Consider the following 6472-nt stretch of genomic DNA (forward strand, 5'->3'; position numbering starts at 1 on the left):
TGTCTATCTCTCTGTCTCTGTTCTGAGCCACCTCAAACTCAGGATGGAGTGACACAAACACCCCTGTGGCTACCACCACTGTGACTGTCCTGGGTCAGACCTGAAGCCAGCACAGCAATGTTTCTCACTCAAGGCCTGCTGTAACCACTCCCTGTCTACTGCCTATATTTGCTGAGGACCCTGGGATTCTGCGATCAGCAGGTGGCAAAGCCAGTCAGACCTGTGTTCTTCTCTTTAGGGTGGCAAGTTCTCATACGCCCTAAGTGGGTCCAGAGGTGCCATTCAGGAATCATGGACTTGGGTCAAGAACCTTAGAAGTCTACCTGGTGTTCCATTGTGCTGGAGCTGAGCTAGCACTCAAACCATAAGATGTAGTCCTCTCAACTCTTCCCTCCCCTTTCTAAAAGCAGAAGAACCTCACTTTATAGCCACCACCCTCAGGCAATGGGGAATACTGCCTGACTACTGCCAATTTTCTCTTAATGCCCAAGGACTCTTGAGTCAGCTTGTGGTGAATGCTGCCTGGACTGGGACTTATCCTTCAGGACAGTGGTCTCCCTTCTTGCAGGGCAAGTCCAGAAATGCTTTCCAAAAATCACGTCCTAGAATTAGGGATCCCAAGAGCTCACCTTGTGCTCTACCCACTCTATGGCTGTGCTGGTACTTAATGTACAAGATAAAGTCTGCTTTACTTTTCTACTTCTTTCCTCAAGCAAGAGTTTCTCCCTGTAGCACTGTTTCTCACCCTCTGAAGGTTGCTAGCTTCAGGTGAGACTCAGAACATTTCCAGTTGTGTGGCTAGTAACTCGATGTAGTACCTGGTTATCACCTCTGGTTATTCTGGGCTCAAGGAGTCTTCAGTTAGCAGGTGATGAATGCTGTTAGAACTGGATCTTTTTCTATAGGGAAGTGGGTTCCATTTTTTGTCTAAGGCATGTCTAGAAATGTCATCTAGGAGCTAGGTTCTGGAACAGAGGCCTCACAACTCTGACTAGTACCCTATCCTGCTGTGGCTGAGCTGGTATCCAAGATGCAAAACAAAGTCCTCCCCATTTTTCCCTCTTCTCTCCCCAAGCAGAAGGAAAGAGTCTCCTCTGGGTTAGGGGAGAGGTGATGCCAGCACGCCCTTAGCCACCCCAGCTGGTGTCTCAGTAGGTCACCTGCTCCCCCAGTCCACTGTCTCTGGGCCTAGTTCAGCAATAGGACTCACCTAAAAATTGGAGTCCTTTTGGCCTAGATTGCATTTCAAGTTTATCTAGAGCACAGAGCACTTAGCCTACACTGGCAAGGTTTGTGAGAACTCAAGTTCAGATCACGGGGATTAGTGATTCCCCTATAGCTAGGGCTGGTTTAAATGCTCCCATTGTGGGTGGGCATCAGCTGAGTCTGGTCCAGTTTTCCTTTCTGCTATAACAGAACAGCACTGAGTTTAGTGCCTCACAATTGTTGTGCTCTCCCTCCCTCACCATCCAGATACACTCTACATCATGCCGCCACTGCTGGGGGATGGGGTAAGAGTAGTATTGTTGATTTGGGAATGTTTTTTCTACATCTTCAGTGTCTCTTTCAGTGATAGACTTAAAACCAGGTACCATGAGGGCTCACCTGATTTTTGGTCCATATGAAGGTTTCCTTTTTCTATGTAGACAGTAGTTAAATTGGTGTCCTTGTTGCGGGAGGGGAGTGAAGATAAGTGGAGCATTCTATTTAGTCATCTTGCTGCCCTCTCCCACTAACCTAAACTTTTAGACCTTCTAATAGGCCTATAGTGGTATCCTATGGTTTATTATTATTTAATGTTCCCCTGTTCATGATTTAACTTTTGTGAATTTTTCAGGACCAACCCTACCACATACATTACATTCTCTAATTCTTTTGTGCAGACTATGTGGAAATACATTCATTTGTGATACACAGATTATTTGAGATATTATTTGTTCTTTGCTTGGTGTGATATTTTTGCTGTTGTTTTACTCAAGACAAGTGTAATTTCCCCAGTCAGAGTCTAAGTTATTCAGGAAAATTATCATCATTGTTTTCCATATATCACTCCACTCTTTAACGTAGGCTGAGACAAATTAGCACTTGATTAACAAATGCTTTAAACAATTATTTGAATGGTGCATGTTCTTGATTTTCAGTAACAACTCTCGTTTTTGTATATTAAGAAAAAGGTCTAAGCCACCAAATAACAAAAATTCTGTTTTAGTGAAGATCCTTGCAACTTGAAAAGAATAAGCAATGAGTATATTGCTGTTAGACTGGTCCCAGCATGTTTTTATTGCCTTAATCTATGCCTGAACAATAATCATACCAGTTGCACTGAATTGACATAATAGGAATGATAGAAGTGTTTAAGATCTATTTATAAAAATAAATTAAAGGGGAGGTACACCAACTCACCCCAGTGGTCTCTAGATATTTATGATTTTCCCCTAACTATTGGTCATTCTGTTTTGTACAAATGGCTTAAGATATTTATAAAGTACCTTTTTAAAACTGTAAATACGTACTAATATATTTCAATGTTTCATATACTTGCTTATCACAGTAGTGGTTTAAGAAATAAACATCATTGGTAAGATTGCACTTGGAAATAGAATGTAAAATACTTTTCCTTTGCTTGTTTATTTGTTTAGATTAGTTTAAATTAGATTTATGCAGAGGTGTTGGAAAATAAAACAATAAAATGTATAATGCTAAGTCTCCATCTTTTTATTGTCTCATTAAAAGAAGTGAGATATACTATTATTATTATTAATTAATATTATTAATTAATATTATTATTTTATAATAAAAATATTATGATTGATCATTGTAGAGTATAAAGTTTTCATTTTCATAATCTCAGGACAGACTTGAGAGCTACCTTATAACACACCGCCCTAAAATAACAATAATAGTACTTAACCAGTATTTAGGTACCGTGCTAAGCACCTATGAGTCTGGCACTGTACTAAGCACCTATATATTATATACTATCTTATTTAATTCCCAAGCTACCTACTATTAATATCTCTATTTTACAGATGACACATTGAAATTCAGAAAGAATAAATAGCTTGTCCACAGTTTCACATTTATAAAATGGCAATAAAAAATCATGTTCCAAATTTATATTCTTAAACCCTGAATTGGCTCAGAATTTTGTACTCCACAATTGAGGCCCAACATACATATGAAACTTCTCTCCTACTACTACTACTACATACTGACACTGCCTCTGTTCATCTTCCCCTGGACATTGTACTTGTATTCACACTTTTTGCAAGTGAGGGTGTGGGCAGTTTGTCTTCCCTGTCCTCCTCATTCTCTAATTATATGCACTAATTACTTGAGCACATACTATATCATTCATTCCTCCTGAGCTTAAAGGTAGAGGACATTCAGATATACCTCTTATGTATAATTTTCTTCCACTTATCCTATAACTAGTATTAAAGATAAAAATGAAGGCCACGGATTAGATATACTCCAAGGTCAACTGCCCATAACCATGTGATCAAAATTAAAGTGATACTGATTTCCTTGAAATGCGATATTTAATCATAAACACAAAACATATTTTACATTCTTGTAGCATAACCCAGTGACATTAAACTCTAGACAAATCAGGTTAAATAGTTCTGCTTATCTTTGAAAAAATGCTAATGTATAACAGCCAATCACAATAAAAGTCAAAATCTTCCTTCTTTGTGCTTTGTAACCTGTGCTGTAACTCTTATAAGGTGAGCTTTTTACCACTTGGGAAATTGTGATTTGTACTTTTTGCATGACAATAAACTTTTAAATTTTTTCTAACTTGATCTGAATTTATTTTTGACCTAAGTCATAGTCAATGAAAAACAAAAGCAGCACTTTCTTCATATTTAACTTAATTATATACTCTATTGGGCAACATATTATATTCTTGATTCTATAAGAACAAAACAAATAACTTAAGTATTTTGAAAACTAAAGAAAATCATGCAGATGCCTTAATAGTTGGAAACAATTGAAAAAGATAAAGACTTCATTCTAGAGAAGCAAAAAATGAGAAATTATATAAAAAATATTATAAAGAAAAGATATCAGATGTGATAAAGGAAAAGATACCAGACTCAATTCACTTCCCTGGAGAAATAATAGAAAGCAGAAGACAATAAAATTACATCTTCAAAGTCCTAAAAGTGCCATTTAGTGTTTTATACCCTGTGCACCCATCTTCAAAAAAATTTTAAAGTAAAAAACACAAAAACTTTTGTTTCTAGCACTATGTCTATGTAAATAATTAGAAAATCTCCCTTCATAAAATATCTAGCCATACTAGATAAAATATAACAAATATCTTTTCATACATGTCTGACCTTATAAGAAGTTGAGTGAAATCATGAGGGTTATGAAGAGAAAAGAGAAGAATACAAATCTGTGACTTTTCTGTGAGGTAATTTTTAGAATATATTAAGTTAAGGGGGTTGGATTGTATTGCTGACATACTGAAAAGAAGGAAGGCTTGGGCCTACCCACATGAGACTGAAACCTGAAACTGAGACCTCATTTAGAGCTCAGAATTTTAAATGAATGAATAAATACATAGAGAATTAAAGAAAAAAAAATCACTAGCAAGAAAAGTTTTCTGACTCAACCAGAGGCATGTGTTGCTTTGGTTTACATTTTAAAAAATCTCTCTCACTTTTTTTTTTTTTTAATTATGCACTTTTAGTATGACGTACCTAAATGTGTAAGTGTATTTTCCTTTGCATCAATCTCGTTTTGTGTTCATAGAACCTCCGAATCTTTGGTCCAATATCTTTAATGGGCTTTGAAAAATTATCAGCTATAATCTTTTCAAATATTTTTTCGCCTATTCCATTTCTCTTGTCCTTCTGAGTTTGAGTTGAATTTATATTAGAACCTATCACTTCATCACATCTATCTCTTACCTTCTTTGTTGTTCATATTTTCCATGTCTTTTTTTCTCTCTGCTTCAGCCTGTATTTATTTTTTCTTGTAGCCTAACTTTCCAGTTCAATAATTGTCTTCTCACATGCGAATCTGCTTTTAAATCTACTTAGTGAGTTCTTAATTTCAGTTTTTTATATTTCTATTTTGAATATTTTTAGTTCCCAGCCTCTGCTAAAATTGTCAGCCTTGCATTTTGATTCCTTGAACAAATAAAGCTTCAAATCCATATCCTGATAAAGCATCTATATCACCTATTGGCTGTATAGATGTCTTTTGAAAATTTTTTGGTTCAGATATGTCTTATTTTTCACATATCTGCTTGTTTTGTCTGGTGAGATAGGAAAATTTGGGAATATAATCTGAAACTTTGGAGGATTTATCTTCTTCCAGAGGGGATTTACTTTTGCTCTGGAAGGTGGTTATGTGTTTATCAACACCATAACAATTTAAATGGAGCAGTGATCTCAATGATCCAAAGCTGGATAACACCGATTGTGAGGGCTGATATAATTTCTGTAACTTTTACTCTCAGGTAGTACTTTTTGATGTTTCAATTGAAAGACTGGGTATTTGCCAGAGCTTTTTCCACATGGAGTGACCTAAGCTCTAATTGTATCCCCCAATTCATGAATCTATCAAAATCTTTGTTCATTTCTTAGCTTCTCAATTTTCATGTTCATAATTAGCAGATGCACATATTCTGTCTATATGTTTTCCACTTATTCTCAGTGTGAGGGATGGTTAAAGCTTATTTCATTAATGAAAGTAACATACACATTTTCCTTAAAATATACCACTATCATTTAATATAATTTATATTTTTCTCTTATTTATCATCTCTCCTCTCCAAAATAGGAACTTAATAAAGTCAAGGATCTTGTTCTATTTTGTTCATTACTCGTGGTTAGCGGTTAGGCCCATTTAAAAATATTCCTATTCTCCTTCTACCGGATATGTTGTAAGAAGATTACGCTTCCTCCCTCAGATAGAAAGCTGATGTCCCCTTGTCACTTGCTTTTCCAATAAAAGGTAAACTTAAATGACATGGTTACTTCCAGATAGAAATGTTACGCGTCTGAATGCATTACTCTTGTTTCTCTTTTCCCCAGTAAAAATTAATAACATTATATGAAATGGTTACTCTCTGGTTTCCAGAGTGACTTCAATGTGAACCAGGGACCCCAGGCAACAATAATACATATTGCCAAGGAAGTAGCATGAGCTAAAATCAATCTTTTTTTTATGGTCCCTTAATATTTTGAGATTGTTGGATATGATTGCATGATCTTTCCTGATGAATGTATCTCCAATGTCTGATAAAGTGCTGGACTATTATATGTGTTTGATAAACATTTGTTGAATGACTGAATAGATTTCATCCAGTATTTATTATTTTTTATGCATGGTGCTATGCATTTTACATATACTATTTCATATGTATATGTATTTCCTCTAAGATACATGTTATTACCTGCATTTTATTCATATAAAAATTGAAATTCAAATTACCCAAGCAAATTGGCTGAAT

This window comes from Macaca fascicularis, chromosome 4 (genome assembly GCF_037993035.2).
Source record: "Macaca fascicularis isolate 582-1 chromosome 4, T2T-MFA8v1.1".
NCBI lineage: Eukaryota > Metazoa > Chordata > Mammalia > Primates > Cercopithecidae > Macaca > Macaca fascicularis.